The sequence below is a fragment of the Varanus komodoensis genome, unplaced genomic scaffold, assembly GCF_004798865.1.
Source record: "Varanus komodoensis strain SLA01 unplaced genomic scaffold, ASM479886v1 scaffold6_1, whole genome shotgun sequence".
In the NCBI taxonomy this organism is placed as follows: Eukaryota; Metazoa; Chordata; class Lepidosauria; order Squamata; family Varanidae; genus Varanus; species Varanus komodoensis.
This window is the reverse complement of record NW_025336345.1, coordinates 2,508,201-2,528,262: the sequence shown is the minus strand read 5'-3', so window position 1 is coordinate 2,528,262 and position 20,062 is coordinate 2,508,201. Positions and strand designations below refer to the sequence as shown.

General features: G+C 42.0%; 1 protein-coding gene across 3 annotated transcripts in view; it reads right to left on the bottom strand.

The window, feature by feature from the left end:
- The window catches only part of SGCD (sarcoglycan delta), a 532,748-nt gene that overhangs the window by 199,187 nt on the left and 313,499 nt on the right, over positions 1–20,062 (bottom strand). Inside the window, exon 1 of one of the 3 annotated variants that reach the window (XM_044451057.1) lies at positions 11,084–11,204. The exons of the other annotated variants lie outside the window; for them this stretch is intronic. The gene's annotated coding sequence lies outside the window, so the exon portion shown is untranslated. Of the gene's footprint in view, positions 1–11,083; positions 11,205–20,062 lie in introns of those variants that run through there. 3 annotated transcript variants of the gene reach the window in all.

The window sequence follows — 20,062 nt, the reverse complement described above, 5'->3', positions numbered from 1 at the left end:
TTGTGATTCATCTAGCCCCGCCCTGCCTATTTAACTTATATGCAGAGCACATCATGAGAAAGGCGGGGCTAGATGAATCTCCAGTTGCAATTAAGGTTGCTGGGAGAAATATCAACAACCTCAGATATGCAGATGATACCACTCTAATGGCAGAAAGTGAAGAGGAACTAAAGAGCCTCTTGATGCAGGTGAAGGAGGAGCGTGCAAAAGTTGGCTTAAAACTCAACATTAAGAAAACTAAGATCATGGCAAACTAAGATCTATTTGTGGTAATAGATGGGGAAGAAATGGAGGTAGTGACAGATTTCATTTTCCTGGGCTCCAAGATCACCGCAGACGGGGAATGCAGCCAAGAAATTAAGAGATGCTTGCTCCTGGGGAGGAAAGCTATGGCAAATCTAGACAGCATACTAAAAAGCAGAGGCATCACCCTGCCAACAAAAGTGCGCATAGTCAAGGCTATGGTTTTCCCAGTTGCAATGTATGGCTGTGAAAGCTGGACCATAAGGAAGGCTGAGCGCCAAAGGATTGAGGCCTTTGAATTGTGGTGCTGGAGGAGACTCCTGCAAATCCCTTGGACTGTAAGGTGATCAAACCGGTCAGTCCTAGAGATCAACCCTGACTGCTCTTTAGAAGGCCAGATCCTGAAGATGAAACTCAAAATACTTTGTCCACCTAATGAGAAGGAAGGACTCCCTGGAGAAGAGCCCAGTGCTGGGAACAATAGATGGCAAAAGAAGAAGGGGACAGCAGAGGATGAGGTGGCTAGATGGAGACACTGAGGCAGTGGGTGTGAGCTTAGGTGGACTCCGGGGGATGGTGGAGGACAGGAAGGCCTGGAGGAATGTGGTCCATGGGGTCGCGATGGGTCGGACACGACTTCGCGACTAACAACAACAACAAAATGTGAAGGTTCAAAGTTATGAAAGTAGTGAATGAAAAAATGGCTAGAAATAGTGGTAAGAAGCCAGAGGAAGTTGGGGAGGGGATCCACAGTGCATCATCCTTAGCATCCCTTTAGCTCTATTGACTCTCCCTTTCCCACAGTTTTTTAATGCCAACTATTCCCTAACTATCTTCCTATCACTAGGCTTCCTTTTCCTCATTTCACTTGCTATTGTATTCAGAGCAATAGATTTTCATTTTTTAATGAAAGCACAAATTAGTATACCTCTCATAACCTGTTATCAATTTAGGGTGTGGCCCTATGCATGTTTACCCAGCAAAATTCACCAGCAAGTCTTTTTTCTGTCTAAAGATGCTGTGCCTTAAATTGCTAACCTCATCATAAGATAACTGAACTTGGCTGAAACAGATGAGTGGTTGTCAGCAAGTTTCTCTGGATTGCTAACACTGATTAGGATTCTTAGACAGAAACCCGTACAACTCCCAACATTTCCTGTTCAGCATGGCTAAGTGGAGCATGCTGGGATCGTAGGACTTGTCCCGATGTAAACATACATTGGAAAACATACATTGGACTGCACCCCTTAGATGCAGAAGTGGGGGTGGCTGCTGAGAGACTAGGGACCTGCTGGCAATGGCAGGATCAACTTATATCCTAACATCAGGTTATAAGGGCTTGGCCTCTCCCTCTCCCTCTCCACGACCCATACATGGACTTGAGAATCTGGCTGTAGGAAGGCCAAAAGACTTCAGACAAAACTGTTCTTTGCTCTCTCCATGTCTGCAACCTGTTCAGTCACGCATGTGAGCCCCCCACTTCTGGACCGATCTGTTTCTCAATGGGAGTGGCCACCATTTCAAACTCCTTTTGGCAGCGCCAGTATGTTGCTGTATTTTGCTCAGGGATGGAGCTGGCTAACTTTGAAGGAGAGCATTGTGGGAAGGAGCCTGATGCTGCTTCTCCTGCACTCAAGGTTGCTGGGGGAAACTCAGTTTGGCCTGAGGTTTTTCCTTTAGCCAGCTCAGCATAAAATAGCTTATTTTAGCAAGAATAACGGGTGAAAGAAACACAGGTAAAATGTGGTAAAATCACATTCAACCAGTTACAGTTTCAGTCAGTGCTAAATTCTTTGTGTATACGCCAGATAATATTTCCTTGCCTCCACCCTCCCTCCTTCCACACAGAGCAGAGAACAACATGCCATGCCCAACTTAGGCAAAGAATCTGCCACACACACGCACATAGAAATGAATTATGATCAGAAGAGCACAATGAAAGAACGGCTCTGTTGTAAACAGTGAAAAAATAACTGGCGCATGTTCTTTCTCTCTCTCAGCTCCAGTACTCCAAGAGAAAAAAACTAATGGCAGTTTTTTCACAGAAATGTGCCATACATACAAGAAGCCCACGTAACACTATCAGATGAACAGAGAGAGCATAAGACTTGGCTATCAGTAATCTTCTCAAAATAGAAGGAAGAAAATGTTAACAGTTTATGTTTTTACAGTTTCCTCACATACCAAGCCATAAGAACTTTAAGCACTCAGAGACTGTATTACCTTAAAATATTCTCAAACTGTTTTCCTTGAGAACACTTCTCTCCTTGAAATACTAACTTCCTGATATGCACAGAAAGAATGTTTATTCCAGTAAATAGTATTATGAGACAATTTGATGGAATGTTAGTGGGTGAAAAGCTAATGTTAGAACAAAAATAGTAAAGATATGACAGGAATAAAATGTACAAAGTTTTCTGTCTTTTTAGAAGTTAGGCATTTTCATAGAACACTAAACAATTTTTAGCCACATTTAAGCTTTTTAAAATAGAATCCCTTGATGCAAAGATCAGCTTAAGAACTGTCTGACTGTACAGGCAACCAAGTTGTTATTTGATCTGGTGATATTGTTAGAGCTATCCAGAACACCTGCAATGCCATAGATAAAAGATCTGCTAAGATGCAATATTTGTTTCACTCATACCTCTTCTGTCATGTGGTCTCGCTCCTTGGGGTGGCAACATATCTTGGGCTAGCCAGATTCAGTATTATACAAGGTCAATCACGCTTAATACTGAAATATTAGAAGGACTGTTTCAAACTTTATTTCCTATGTGAAAGTACATTCTTATACACTAAATAATGAGAAAATATGTACAAAGTCCAATGTGATTATTCCAGGCATAGTGACTGGCTGTGAGTTCCCAGTATGCAGAGACACGCAGAAATTACGTATCTGCAGTGGTCACACATGCTTATTTATATGTAGAATTTACGTGCTCTACATAAAAGTGATTTTGATGTAATGAATATTTTTGTCTCGCTGTATCAGATCAAGTTCTCTCTAGTGCAGCATTTGGTATTCAACAGCGGACAGATATTTCTGAGTGTTCATATTCACCTGAAAAATAACCAATACATGGTGGCCTGGTTTGCATGACTGAACCACCCATCACAGCTTATCACCTATAGTGGGGCTGTGCTGCCTTGCCAGCCGGGCACAATTTATGCAGGGTGCTTTATTTCTCATGAGCCATGAGAGTCTGAGGTTGTTTTCATGTCGTGTTGATTATGGTGTGTTGTCTGGAACCTGCCAGCGATTTTAAAATGAGGCACTGAGAATGGCTGGAGAGCCACTCAGCCTGAGCAGACCCAGCCTTGCCATTCTGCATGGTCTTGCCCATGCTGCCACCACCCTTCCCAAAGGTCTCCACCTTGTGCTCCCATGACAGCCAAGAAAGGTCACCAGAACCTGTCCCAAACATTTTTGCAACTTTTTTTTAAAAAATTGCTCCCATATCAATAAGCGGGAGCAAGTGACACATGCCTCTATGTCTGAACAATCTCTCCTTCCATTTCCTACCTGGTCTTTGAGATCTATGGAGGGGGCCCTCCTGTGTGAGCCATCCCTTAAGGAGGTGAGCGGGATGGCCACTAGGAGGAGGGCCTTTTCTGCAGCTGCTCCCCATATTTGGAATGCTCTCCCCAAGGAGATTCACCTGGCGCCTTCCTTACTTTCTTTTCAGCACCAGGCGAAGAGCTTCCTTAACAACAACAAAAAAAAAAAACTAATTGCCACAGACCTTTGTTTTGTATGTTTTGCTGTATTTTATTGTTGTTTTAATGTGTTATGGTTTTTATTTTGTTTTTATTGTGTTTTTATTTCATGGTTATGAGCCAGTTATGTGGCACAATTGGGCGGCATACAAATGTTTTAAATAAATAAATTTTACAATGCTCGACTCCATTTTACTTTCCTGCCATAAGATTTGCAGTTTTGACTTTTCCTTGTGCCGTGAAATCATTCAGTTTCCTGTTCCATTTTACTGCTTGGAGCATGGAACAGGAATGTGTGACATCTGCATATGCTCAACAATGCTGTTTACTGCTGTATAACCACATGTCTCTGACAGCCAGCAGTGGAGGAAAGTGACTAGCACAAAGGGAAGGGGAAGCCAGGGGTGACTAGCCATAGAGTGCTTTGCATGCAAGTGCTCTTTCTTCGGAATAAGGTGAAGTAGACATGGAAAAGGTGCTTTGCCAGCAGGAGTTTGTTCTTCAGTATAAGGTGTTCACTAGCAAAAGAAGCACCAAAGTTGAGGTCAGTGCATATATGAGAAGTGACAACGGCAGGAGATGACAAGCAGGAAGGGGAAGCAAAATGTGGCTGCAGAGACGTGGCTTTGCACGTTTGGAATGCCCTCCAAAATGTCCTGTCCTTGAGAGCCCCTTGTAAACTCAAAGCTCTGACTTCCTTGATGGCATTGATGTATCTCATAGTTGGTGTTCTTCCTCTGCCTTCAATTTTCCCTACTATTATTGACTGTTCCAGCCAATAATAGTGGCCTTCCCATGAGGTGCCTGAAGTTACATCAGTTCTGCTTTCAGGGAAAGCTCTGGCTTGATTCCCTCTAGGACCCACCTGAACATCTTTCTGTCTGCCCAGAGTATTCCCAACCCTCTCTTCAAGCACCATTTTCCAAAGGCATCAATTTTATTCCTGTCAACTGCATTCACTGTCCAGCTTTTACACCCTGACATAATCATCAGGAATACAATAGTGAGGATGATCTTGGCCTTGGTCTCCTATAAAATGTCCTTACACATGATTATCTTTTCTAGTGCCTTCCTTGCTGCTCTCCCAGGTCTCAGTGTTCTTTGGATTTCTAGGCTGCAGTCTCCCTTTGAATTGAACCAAGGTAAGCAGATCTTTCACAATTTCAGTTTTGCATTGTTGACATTAAAGCTGTGTAATTTTTCTGTAGTCACAATTGTTTTCTTTCTGCAGTTTTGCTTTTGCACTTTCTTGATTCACTTTAAGCAGGAGTTTTTTTCAACTGCTTGCTGCTCTCTGCCTGTAATATGGTCTCATCTGCTCAACTTAAATGATTGATTTGTCTTCTGTCATTTTCCTTTCCTCTTCCTTATGAGCCGTTCTGTGTACACACTGAACAGAGAGGGAGATAAAATATACCCTTGTCTGATACCTTTGCCTATAGGAAACCATTCTGTTTCTCCACATTTTTTCCTAAAAGTAGCATCTTGTCCATGATACAGGTTAGGCATTAGGACAATCTAGTGCCGAGACACCCCCATTTCTTTCCAACCCATCCAGAGCCTTTTGTCATCAACACAGTTAAAGACTTTGCTGTAGTCTATATAAAGCAAAGACTGATCTGAAATTCCTCAATGTGCTCCAGCAGCGAATGTATATTTTGAGTTCCTCTTTACAAAATCCAGCTTGAACATCAGGGATTTCCCACTCCATATGGGGAAAATTCTTTATGACAACATCTTGAGTACCACTTTGGCTGCATGGGAAATTAGTGCAATGGCCCAATGGCTGCTGTACTCATCTTTATCTCCTTTCCTGGGGCCTGCAATTTATACTGGATCTTTCCAGTCTGTGGACCACTGTTTTGTTTTCCATATTTGTTGGCATATTCTGGTTAGGATTTGTACCAATTCAATCTCTGCAACTTGGAAAGTTCTACTAGTACCTTCTCTGTTTGCAGTGCTTTATTCCTTCCCCGTGCTTTCAGAGCAGCTTATTTATTTATTTATTGTCCAATAGCCGAGACTCTCTGGGCAGTTAACAGAAGTTACACACGCACACAAATTTCCTTTCACTTTCGAAAATTGCAGGTTCTTTCTCATACAATTCCTCATCAAAGAAGCCTGTCAACCTTTTATCTCTTCAGTACAGTTCTTCTATATATTGTACTTCAGTGTAAAGTGAAACTGCCTTTTAAAAGACAAGCACTGAAATGGAAGGTGAAATTGGCTAGGATATTGACAAGAGAGTGAAATCAATATGTTGGGGTAACTACTGGAGATTCCAGTTTGTGCTGGAGTGACCTCCCATGCCAGCTTCCCCAAAATTAAAACCTAATAAATACATTCCTGCATTCACAGAGTCTCTAAGAATGTACTCCCATTTGGAAATATGAGATTGTCTGTGGTATTTCCCTCAGTAGCTGGCACCCTAGCAGCCCAACTGCAGAAATGTACTGATTTAGGAAGAAAGGGAATTTGGGGGGGGGGGTACAGGTGGCTGGGATATGTTAGGAAATGGGGGTAAAGAACAATCCCGGGCAAGGAGAACTGAGTGGGAACGGGCAGCAGTGGAGGACAAGCCATGTTGAGCTCAACTGTTTGTCAGGAATACCACAGATGGTATAACAACCAAGTGACTCATGGTGGTTTATTTGCAGGATGGCTTGGTGTAATGCAATTGCCTGACACAACCCTACGCCCAGCGGGCAGTTAGGTGTGGTGTGCTCCTTCTCTCATATATATAAAGAAATCATCAACAAGTGGATATTTCATTCTGATGTTCAAATTTACAGCTTCCCCATTGCCATGTGCTATCACCATCACTGAACTTTATCTGAAGTAGCTTTTCTATGAAGTTGCTGGAGTTGTCAGAAGTTAAATGCATTTGGGAGATATCACAAATTAAAAAATATCAAATACTATGCATCAGGACATTTGCCGTTAGTTACTTCAAAAATATATTGCCTCTCTGCAAAAATATGTTGCCTTTTCTTTTATCAGTTTCTACTTTCATGGAAATAATATCTTCTTGATTTCCTGTTCCAAGGCACCTTCAGGAGATCTTTGTCCTGAATGCAGTACCTATAATAACAGTTTATTGAACAACTGTGCTTTATGTTAACAACAAAAATGACCCAACAATAAATATGGCATTTATTTTCCTTGGAAATACACATAATCAGATTTCTTGTTGCATTCTAGAAGGCAAATGCTTGTGGCTAAACCAGGTACTCAGAGAACAAAGAATGCCAATATTGAATAAGAAATCTATCAATACAGAGGGAGGGAGGGAGGGAGGGAGAATCAAGATGGCCGAATCTCCATTGTACAGATCATATTCACTGTTTGGTCATTATTGTATACCATCAAAGATATGTGCTATCATGCTACTCAAGGCTTCCTCAAGTATTACATTTTATAGAAAACACAGATACTTATGGGCACTCTAAAAGTGCAACATGCACACATGGCAAACAAATATGTTGAACCTCTTCTACTATGCCAAGTATAGATGTTATGACAAAGATCCAGGACTGTGGCTTTGTGCCAATGGTAAACACATCTTCATAGTCATGCAATATGACATAGTCAAGACTTCATAGTCATGTATGGTGCAATACAGCTGTTACAGACACCATTATCACAATATGTGAAAGCTTGAGAGTGATTACCATGGAATTACATGGTCCATCTCCCTCTGGGCCCTTTATCCCTCAGAATGCATTCTCTCTTCCTACTTCAAGCATGGTCAAGTCTAGAAAGGTTCTGTATTCACGTCTAATTAGGGCTCTTAACCTACTTCAAACTCTAGTTATGAATTCTGGTAAAGGAAGGTAAAGGAATAGTAGCTGCCATGTCCATGGCAGAAGGGAGAAAATGAAAGCAATGTCTATTGTAATACAAAAAAGCCTGGAAGGGAAGTTTCATGACCGAATGCTGCTTTTATCACCATTTTCAGATAATCTATGAACTAACCTGCATTCTATAGGAAAGTTTGGAATTCAGCTTGTTGGTATGCTCAAGTTTACCATCATTCCACCTTCAGGTTCAAGAAAGATGGAGCACCAACCAGCTCTCATTCCCTTTCTTCTTCCCATGGTTCTTGTTTCCTGAAGTAATTGCCTGAAGCTCTTTTTAATGTCTACCTCCTGCCCCCTCACTTCACTTCACTTCACTTCACTTCACTTTCTTTCTGTTCACTACTTCCATCTGTTCTCTCCATCTCTTTCTCACCCATTCTTCTTTTAAAGCATCCCCCTGCTCTCAACTTTCAGAGGAAGCCCTCCCTACACACATCCAAGCCCTGTGTGCATTTGCAATCAGACTTGTGATCCCAATTAAGGTAGAAGGACAAACTCCACCTTCCACATCATGCTGCAATTTCCAATCTTATTTTATCCCATAGAGATAAAAAGCATTAGATTAATGAATCACAGAAACATTCACATATAGCATAACAGGATTTTGGAGGACAAAGTAGAATCTGGACAAAAGAAACGGGCAGAACTAAAAGCAGAGGGCAGTCTGGAGCAAAAGAGTACATCTAGCTACCCTAGATAAAAGGCCTGAAAGAATAAAGAAGTATTTGCCTGGCTCAGATAAAAATCAGCATAATAGGTTGCAAGCAGATCTCTGTAAAAAAAGGTCATTCTACCACTGGGAGCTCTCAGTGAAAAGGCCCGCTCATGAGTAGCCACCTGCTTTGGCTGGAATGCCAGCTGTGTTTGTTTCTGGATAGGCTGGACCTAAAAGTGCTTATTAGCTATAGAGCCAATATGGACAGTGGCTCTGTTATGGACATACAAAGACCCAAGCTGCTTAATAGACCAGGATGCCTAGCAGGCCACCTTCCCCCTCAATCAGGTGTGGGCAACCTGTGGCCTCCCATATCATTTGGATTAGAACTCCTCTCTGCATATCCTATGGTGAGGACCAATAGAAGTTCTGCATACACCAATGTCTGGAGGGTCACAAGCTGCTCAGCGCTGCCCTATACATGTACCAAGTGAACTCTTGGGATCTTCAAAGGAGGACTTCCTTGTCACTCTGCAACCAACAGAACATCACCAGCTAATGGCACAAGAGGGACCCTTTACTGTGGAACAACCACATGGTTTCAGAGCCAAACATGGCATCTGTTAACATAGGCTTTCCCTGGCCTGTACTGGACTATGACAAACTGGACTGTTTCACTGTTGTTTAACTGCAAAGTTTTAAAGGAATCATGTTTTAATAATTTTATACAATTATTTATATTTTATATTGGTTTTATATTGTATTATATATGCAAGTAACAGATTTTTAAGTAAACCACTTGGAGATTATATTATGCGCTCTCTCTCTCTCTCTCTCTCTCTCTCTCTCTCTCTCTCTCTCTGTATTATACATAAACAAAATCAGCCCTCTTCATATTAAAGGAACTTGGTTCAGGTCGCCTTGCACCATCTCCAGGATGACATAAACAGCTACCTTCATGTCATTAACACAATAGGACTAGTGCCTGGATCATCTCCACTACAAGATAGAGATCTCAGCCATCTAGCCCTCTTTCTATTCCCTGATCATGTGAGTACCCCTTATAGCTTTCAATTTAGCTATCACAGTGCCTGGTATTCTGAAATAACACTAAGAAATACTGTTGGTGTTCCATCCTGTTTTTATCATCGTTCAAGCCATTCTCTTTTCTTGCCATGCCTTGTTGTATAGTACAGTATGTTTTCTCCAATGCCCACTTCAAAATAAAGGCCAGATTACTCTCCCCAACTTTAGCCAGCTACCAGCCTAGATTCTTATCCGCGTAGGATGTTGTCCCTGTCTCCAGACAGAACTTGAAAATCATGTGTGTGTATATGGTTGAATCCATTTCTCTAGCTCAGCTGGGTACTCATTCTTTGTCAAACTGCTTCTTCCTTGATCATTTGCAACCCTAGCTCAACCCTAGCTCTGTTTTAAGATTATGATTTTATTCATAAATTAAGGCAGAAAGTATAATTATCTGCCCATGTCACAGAAAGAAGAAGCAGGGTTCAGCTCTGGCTCCTGACCTAACCGCCGCTGGTAAATACATGAGTCCTCCAGTACGCAGTTCTGTTAACCTTTTTAATATTAGTATTACCTTCTATTTAGAAGAAGAAGAAAAACAACACTTGGTACTGAAAAAGAAATTTACTTTGAATGCCATAGAGGAAAAATAAATGTTTTTACTTGTCTGGATGCTTTTTCTGAATAGAAAAAGGATAGGAAGTTGTCTGAAAATGGAAGAATCTGTGTGCACTTTTGACTCTTTTTCATGCATTGACAAACATGCTGTGCAATTACTTTCGGATGGTGCAAAACCATGCCAGGTAAAGTTCATTGAAAAGTCACTAAACTTCACTATACTACTTTAGAGCATACAGTAACAAGGCATATATTCAGCCGTCTCTCCCAAGCCAGAACCCTCTTTTTAAATTAAGATATCTTAAGAGTAATTAATTTAGCAACGAAATCTCATCAGTAGTGTCAGGTGGGACTGAAGTATTAACACCACTTTTCTGCATGTTTCCTTAAGGTTATTGCAGTATTTTCCCAACTATTTAGCTATAGTCTGAGAAAAATGCATGGGATAATACAATAGCAACACAATTTCCTTGCGTTTTACAAATATGCTCAGTACATGGCTTGGTCAAAGCTGCCTGGCAACTATTCAGCCTCAACTATTCATTAAAATAGCTGTATATACATGAGAACATGAGATCCTTGTTTACCACAATCCTGATGCATAGACACATTCACCATAGCCTCTATAGAACAGAGCTATGCAACTTGCTCCTATTTGCTCTTAAAAGCCAGAGATAAGACTGGGGTGATACCTTTCTATTCTCTCCAGAGAAATAAAAAGTTGGCAAATGTGTACGCCTGAACAAAAAGGAAGCCAAAAGTTGTCCTCCCTGCAAGATCAAACTTCAGTAGAAGTTAGAAAGCCAGCGAATCCAAAGACAATCCCTTTGCAAACATGGTGACAGTTTTTCCACTTCCTCCTCCCGAGAAACAATTAAGTGAGCATGAAAAGTGCCTTCTGCATCAGAACAAAGGGAGAGCACCGCCAAAAAAGCTGCGTGGAGAACGAGCAGTAGCCTCTTACCTCTCTCTTTCGAAAGCCAGATGAAAATGCAAGATCCAGGGCACACTGGAGCAGGGTGGAGGGGTGGGGAAGATGCAGTGCCTTTCAGAGCAGCATGAGGCCTACTCTGCGCTCAGAAGCTTCCCCTGTCAGATTTTCCAACAGCAGAACTGCGGCCAAGTCCCTGCCCATGCCTGAAGAATTTCCTGAACAGCATTCCCGTTCTTTTTCTAACTGCTTTGAAACCACACTCTGTCTTTTACTTCAATAAGGCTTTGTCAGGCCAAGTTACAGCTACTGGTCTGGCTCCAGAGAGCAATTGAAAACACATGTGTCTTGCGTTAAAGAGCCCCCTTCCCCACATACAAACACGCCTTTGCATGAAGCGCAGGGGCTCGGTATGTGCTGCATCTGGAATGACAGAACAGATCATTTCAGCAACAAATGTGGGTGCTATTAATATGCGCTCTTCAAGGAGCGTAGATTCTTCTTCACTTCAGCCTTGCACTGAAAATCCCGTGCTAAGCTTCGCAACCATTAGGTCAGCTCCCTCTGCCTGACCACACCTGGGAAGAGAGGCTTTCACTTTCTATTCAGTGCCATCATAGGGCTTCTGTATCTTTTAATTTCAATGGCATAAAGGGAAGGCTTATTTTTAGACTCTCGAGGCTCTGCTCAGCACATTGCTGCTATATCCTCATCTTGACATGCACGGCTGTAAGCCGCAGATACTAAAAATACTGCAATTATGTCTGAGCTCTCACTCTTCCCTACCCTTACATTCCCACACACACACTCCCCGCCAAAATCCTGATTTTTCTCTTTTACATTGCCTATGTGGAATATTTTTCATAGCATAAGTAAGGAAGAACAAGGAAAGATTTCTTTCTAGATGATGCCATGGATCTCAATGCTGAACTCTCTTTACTGCTGAAGGTGGCCTGAAATGGACACACGTTTGCGCAGGATGTGTAGATCTATCCGTCCCACTCACACCTCCTCTCCAATCAAGTAAGTATCACCAAAGGAAGAAAAAATAGCAGCAGAGTTGTCAAGGTAACAATATAGGGAAAAAAGTCATTTTGGGGAAAGAATTATTCTATCCAGTTATCTTTTTGGTAAACATTTCGTATCTGTCCAAAAAGAGCTCACAGGTGAGATCTTAAACACAATGAAGCCTGCTATGTCTGCCTCATCAGATTGCGATCAGAAAGAGCCTTTTTTAAAAAGGAGTGTTTATCTGTGGACACAGTTTAGTATTTAGCAAGTCATTTTGTTAATGTGAACATGTGCAAAATATGCACATTACCCTCTGTGGAAGCTGGACCATCAGCATCAGCAGCATCCTAAATGGAGGGAGGAACTGGAAAGTCTGACAGGGATGGCAAATGACATCAAAATCCCTGCTAAGTTCCATCGGTCCATAAACAATCCTGCTTGTGGTATGGAGTTTAACTTAACTCTGGAAAGGTTCGTGTTCTTCCTGAGAGTTTAGATGTATAGCTTAGGAGTACTCCTGGATACCATGCTGTCCCTGTATTTTTATGTGGTGATGGTGGTGGTGGTGATGGTGACAAAGAGTGTGCTGTACACCTGTGTACAGGATACCAGCCTTGACCTGTGCTGAGTTGGTCCCACTGGGCAAGTCATGCCTGCCTCAGTTACATCATGCTTCAAGTGCTGCAATGTGATTTCTGCAGGGCTAATGAGAAGGAAGGACTCACTGGAGAAGACCCTGATGCTGGGAACGATTGAAGGCCAAAGGAGAAGGGGATTGCAGAGGTTGAGGTGGCTGGGTGGGGTTACTGGGGAGGTGGGTGTGGGGTTGGGTGGACTCCAGGGGATGGTGGAGGACAGGAGAATCTGGAGGAATGTTGTCCATGGGGTCATGAAGAGTCGGACGCGACTTTGCGACTGAACACCACCACCACCACCTTTGAAGAACATCCAGAAGGTTCAGAAGGTTCAAAATGCATTAGGTAGTCTACTTGGACTAGAGATCACATTACACCATTATCAAACGAACTGCACTGGTTGCTGATTATTTTCCAAGTGGCTGGTAACCTTTGAAGACCAGATGTCATGCCTGAAGCCCCGACAGAGGCAGCACCTCACGAGGAGGTCTTGTGCTTGGGACCCTGTACCCAAATGTCAACCTAGCTTGGGGATGGCTGAGCAGATAGCTGTACCTCATCCTGACCCTCTGCCCATTGAGCAAACACCCGAGCCTGCATCAAAGCAAGAGAGCTCCAAGGGAAAAGACACTATGAGTTCTGCTCAGGGAGACTCTGAGCAGACTGCTCCACCCCCTCCTGACGCTGAGCTTCCTGAGCATGACACAGAGACGCAGGGGGCGGGATAGACTTTTCTCTCGCATCCAATCGGTGTACTTTGAGAAGATGGGAACAAAGGCAAGCCTTGTTACACCTCCGAGAGAGGGAAGGCGGGGCCAAGATACCTAGTCCCAGGTGGGCTGGGGGGGGGGAATACATCACTAAAGGATTAGCATCTGCATTGCAAAGACCTCAACAGAAGAGCTTATCTGTAGAGTTGTAAATCTTGTAGATAAATAGCAATTAAAGACTTTAGTTTTATTGCTCATGAACTTGTGGGTTGTTTATACATTGAGCTGCACCTCAACACCAGAACAGATTAGGGTCTATCTTTCTTGCTGTATATTAATTAGATCTATGGGGAAGATCTATTTGAGGTGCCTTCACTTGCAGAATCCTACAGACTAAGCATGCCGTCTACCGCTCCCACCTTGTAGAATGCCCTCTCTGCGACTGTGATTTCCCCACATTTGCTAGTCTTTTATATTTCTTCTAAATTTTATTTCAGCTTTCAAAGTTTAAAATGGTTTTACTGTTGTTTTTATCTGATTTGCTGTGTACCACCTTGATAACTTTGAGCAAAAAGGCAGTATAGAAAGCAGCAGCAGCAGCAGCAAAATGAATGTGGAGCAGATTGATAAATATAAGCTGTGGGATTATAATAATGCAATTAAAGTTAAAATACGGATGGCTCCAAATAGCTTTTTAAAGATGAAATAGTTAGCATGTAGCAAAAACTTGCAGGTACCCCTGATAAAGAGCATTGTACAACCTTATGTGTCTTCCATTCTACTGAATGCCATGGAATCACGGACTTTAACACAGATCCCCCTAACAAAGATAAAAGCATCTGACATGTGGATTTATGGTAGGATGCAAGGGGTGGCATAGAAATGTTATAATAATAATAATAATAATAATAATAATAATAATAATATTTTATGGACTAATCATCAAAGAAGTTTTAAAGAGTTTTAAAGTATAAAGATCAACACATTGTACATGATGAAGAACACAGAAAACTTGGAATATACACTGTTGCAACTGAACCCTGGGAAATCCAGGCTTTAAGTCACTACTTTGGCCAAGAAGCTAACTGAGTGATTTTGGGCTAGTCACTAACTCTCAGTTGGGTGTTGTTGTAAGGGTGAAATGGAGCTCTGTAAGTCACCTTGGATTCCTCACTAGAGGAAAACGGCAGGATATCAATGCAATGCAATAAAGGAGGAGGAGGAGGAGGAGGAGGAGGAGGAGGAGGAGGAAAGCCTTTAAGAATGGGTTGTTGGCAATACAATGCCTTTGTTTGGAACAACTTATCTAAAAACCATTTAACCATGATGATGTCCAACCTACAGTAGGAAAGGAGTGACAAGTAGTTTTTTTGCTGAAATAATTGATTAAATCTGAAAGTGATGGGGGAATAATGGCTGAACTGATATCCTTATGTTGAATTTGCTTTTGCCTATACAGCCTGGGTGTGTGTGCGTGTGTGCATGTGTCCTCACATGGGTGTGTATCCACATACAGATTATGCCTAACGATGACTAGAAAACAGAAAGTAATCAGAGAATCATAATCACAGGCTAGCTTAAGGTTAATGTGCAGGCTAAATGCACATTGATTGTTGTAGTGATGATGCTGTGGTTACACTAGGTAAGCAGCCACGTCTCTTGTGATGAATAACAATAAAAAGATCTTTGCCAATCACCTGCAATCAAGGAGTAAATTCTACCCGCTATGAATGAGCTCTCTACAAAGAGCATGTTTATCCCAAGGGTTCTCAAGACTTCCGTTCTGTAGCATTCCTCACTGAAGCGATGTTGGAAATGCACACCACAGCCCACGGTGCTCCACCGCCGCCAGTCTCAGCCCTTACCATCTAATCAGCTCGACGGCTTCTATCATTTGCCGGTTTTTCTCTGAAATAATTCAAGCCTTCTAGGCCGGCTGAGCTTGGGATCAGGCAAAGCAAAAATGGTGCCTTGCCATTTCTCAGGCAAACTTAATGTTAACTACCTCAGATGACCTCTCAAGCCCCCAGGCTGTAATTTTCAAGGCTGCATTTAACATTATCTTCCTTTCTGGGAGAAAGCCCTACACAAGATGGCAGGTCTTTACTGAGAGAGAAGGAGAAACGTGTGTTGTAACTGGAATGGATCCCTTCAGGGATTTGTTTTGGAAAAGAGCTGCTTAAAGGAAACGTGTGGGTGTTGTGTGTATGCGATACAGAACCAAGGGCAGTAATGAATTCTCCATTCAATCTTAATGACATCCACATTTGTTACCCTTATCTGAGCAACCCTTGCTTTTGTTCACTAACAATACAGGTCAAATGGATGCTGCTGCCCTACAAGCTTCATCGTGATATACCGCTCCTGATGAAGGGAAACTACCTCCTCAGTCTGGCATAATGATTTGTCAGAAGCGAAAGGTCCAGCTTCCTTGCTGATTGCACTCTGACATTATGTTATGAAGGCAGAAATGTCATATTACCCAAGCTAAATAATGACAAAGCAGTTGCTCATTTTTCATCAACATTAGATCTAATTCTCCTTGGACTAGATAGCATAGTATGGATCAGTTACCAACATACATTCTTTGGCTTGGGCTGGAGACCACAGAGACCCATCTGAATGGAGCCCATGTCAGAAAGCAATTGCAATTAAGGATGAGCTACCATACAATGTTCAAATTGGTTGAAATTCTTTCAGTTCTGTTTTGAAGCTTGTTTCATCTCATTTATGTTCTTCAATGTGAGAAGTTTTTTTAAAAATAGAAATTATGACAATTTTCCAAATTCAAAAATTAGAATGATTAAAAGTGCACAATCCCACCCCCCACCCCTCACACAATGCTCAACAAGACCGAAACTGCAGATTCAGGAGATAACTGTCATTTGGAAATTGTGCAGTTCTGTGAATGTGGGTTTTTGAACACTACTACAAGTTCAGGAAATTGTAAAAAATTCCCAAGTACTGGCACTTTCCTGCTTGTGTTCAGGGTTGCAAATGTGACATACTTTACAAACAGGAAAAGATTTTTGTGCATTCCCATGTGTAATAACTCAGCAAAGTATACAGCCCCTGGAATTATGACAGTCCGTAGAGATCATTTGGAGATTACATACTCGGCTAATAAACTGAGAGTACAGTCGCTGCATCTGGAAACAATCTTCTTTCCTTGATCTCATGTTGATCTGAGTAACTATAATCTCAGCACCGTACTGCTTAAGAGAAAAGAGTTGTGACTGCAGATGCCTTGCATCCATATTCGGCGTGATGTCTGTATTCCATTAGACCTCCCCTCATAGAGACAGCTATATCTCAAATAACCTGATTTCAATATTTGCGGACAAACAAATACATCTTTAGAAATAATGCATTTTCTACTAGAGTGGTGAGAAGAACTTGGTAGCCTTCACGGATTCTATTTTCTTTATAAGGAAGCAGATTATAGGAATTGCCGTATTTAAGATATTAATAATGTATTTCAGGAGTATAGCAGCAAGCACACTGCAAACCAGTATTAGCCAATTTAGGCCAGAATTGCCTGCTGCTCCTTCTGAAAACCTCCCATCAATTTTGCCAGTCAAGAACCTGCCTACTCTCTTGCCTTCATCTCCCATGCTCATACCAGGATCTGCAGCAGTCGTACTGTAACTCATAGTGCAATCTGGGTGGTTTACCAAGTAATCTACTGCACTGATTGCTTTTTAATTTCTTGTAGCAATCGAACCATAAGGAGAATAAAAATGAAAGCTTGCATTGTGGAAAGGGGTCAACAGCAATACCACACACCAAAATACCATCCTGGTAGAGCATTACAGCAATTCCAGCTCTGCAGAGAGATACACTGGATATAATGCCAAGGTATACGTCATTAAATGCTACTTAGAATAAAGTATATAAAGCACCTGTCAGCTAACAATTAGAACAAGGTAGTGCATGTGAAGTGCTGTGTTTGAACATTCAAGTGCATTGTGCAAATGTTATATTAGTTTTGCTGGATAGCACAAGGCAGGACCTGTCATTGTCCCTTCCTTGTAGTCCTCCATTAATTTATAAACAATGCTGCCACTGATCACAGGGTAAAGAGACACACAAAGCACTTTCCTTGAAATTACTGGTACCCATTATTGATGCCCAGGGTGTTGCAAGAAAGCTTTTTACTCTGTATGGAGCAAGAAATGCCTGATGTTCAACCCAAATTCAGAAAAGGATGAGACACTCAAAATCGTATTGCAAATGCACACTGGTTGCTGGAGAGCACACCAAAGATTTTGAGAAGATCAGTCTCTGCTTTATAGACTACAGCAAAGCTTTGGACTGTGTAGCTCACAAAAGGCTCTGGATGGTTCAGAAATGAGGGATCAGCACTAGATTGTCCTGACGCCTAACCGGCACCAGGGGCATGAAGCTACTGTTAGGACAGAGTATGGAGAAACAGAATGGTTTTCCATAGGCAAAGGTGTCAGATAAGGGTGTATTTTATCTCATGAGCTGTACACAGAACAGCTCATAAGGAAAAATGGGTTAGGATCAGAGGAAGCTGGAGGGAAAATGACAAAAGACACATCGATAATTTAAGATATGCAGATTTCTATTAAAGGAAGATGTTATTACTTGGCAAAAAAAAAAAACTTCTGGAGAAGCTTCCTAGGTGACACAGCACAATGGACAGTAGTGGAGAGAGGCAGAAAACCCCCACTGCCATTGTGGACTTCTGCTACTGTACAGTTAGCTTCAAGCTTGACATTAAATTCCTAGAGTAACTAGTAGCAGTATTACTATCTTCAAGGCATTCAAGAATATCCCTGTCCATGGATATCCCAAATCATAGAGCAAAAGGGAGGTAAGAGATTCCAGAGAGAGATTATTCTATAGCAGAGCTGGGCAACCTCCTGTCCACAGGCCTCCAGGTGGACCAGGTGTTCCCCACCTGGACTGGTGGCCTCCTTCACTGCTTCTGCCAGGAAGGTAAAACATTGAGTCTTGGATCTTTCAGGGAGGAAAAGTTCTTATCCCTCAAGGATGCAAAAAGGCTGTTTTGTCATTTTCATTAAGCTTCATGCCAAAGCTCAGGTATGTTAACTACCGTAAATTTTTTCAGAAAAAAACAGATTTTACTGAAGTTGTTTGATATAGGCATGCATTCTAGTCTGAGAGTGACTCTCCCAAGGTCTCAGCCAGATATCCTACCTGAAATTACTGTACACAGAGATGGCAATTTATCCAGGGACTGTCCACTTGTATAAACAGCCTTTGTTCTACCTCTGAACTAGGATTCTTCATAATGAAGTAAGCATGCTTGTATTTTTGTAAACTACAGGCAAAAGAGTTGGACAAAAAATGTATAACTTTGGGCCAGCCTGTTAAACCTGTCTGGCCTAGCATCTTCCTTTCTTAAGCAAATATAGGAGAAATATTGCCATGAAAATAGATGGTTACCTACTAGATTCTTGATAGAGGGCCTCTACAGGAATGTCCTGAATGAGGAGAATCAGAAAAGAAGGAAGCCGACTTCCTCCTAACAGATCTTGTCCTCTATTTCCTGGTGTGAATGAAACAAGGGAAGGCTCGTGTTTTCAGTCAGAGGCAGGAGCTCTGAGAAAGGGTGCTGGCTATCCCTTTAGACATCTGATGTTGGAGACGTGGATTTTGGCTCTGCTGAAATGGTTATGTTGTGTTGGAGTGCTTCTCACACCAGGGGCAGTATTTTATCACCTGTGTGCAGGTAATGAAAACAGCCAGTGGGAAAAGCTGGGCCTTCTCTTTGTATGCAAAGGTCCAGAGTACTGGTTGATGGGAGAAATACTTAATCCTTAAGTCAGGATAAAATAATCAACAATCATAGAGTCATAGAATGGCAGGGTCAGAAGGGGCCAAGACAGCCGAGTCCAACACCCTGCTGGCACAGGACGCCAGTTACACCATCCCATTCAAATAACTGTCTGTTGCTTCTTGAATGTCTCTGGTGTGGGACAGCACTATCCCTTTACTCTTTCATGAAACAAAAAACAAGCTCACCGACCAAACTCCTCCAAGCCTTCTAGTGATCACAACGTTCAGAACTATCATAGCTTGGCTGTGCCTTGTTGTTCTTTTACAACCAGTGGTCCAATTAATTTAACATCGTGAATATAACAAACATACTCCAATAAAAGGTTTAATAGTCCTGCAGTATTCTACATTACTGAACAGCTAGCCCATATAAAACTTTAAATAAATAATTCTGGGTTTGCCCTCGGCAGACAAAACAGCAGATGTCTGCAGCAGCATTCAGACACTCAAAAGGTCTGGGACAGAGAATGTCACACACCTTGTCCATCATGAATGACAAACAAAACCACTTCTTGGGAATGGCTCTCACATCATCAGTGCTGGACAGGAATCCTCGCTCAACCACCTCTCTGGCTATTTATTGCATCAACAAATATATTATGGCACTACAATAACTTCAAAAAAGCTCTTCCATGACAGCCTCAGAGAGACTGTAGCACTTTTGGTGTGACAAAGTAGTGCAAACTGTCCTACTTCCCCACAAAATAATGCAGACATAAGTGGCCTTTAAAAGGGAGGAGAAATGGCACACAGGATTTAAATTCGGAATGTTTTGTAGCAATTTTTCTACAGGTCTGTTGTCTGATACATATGCCCTCCCCAGCATA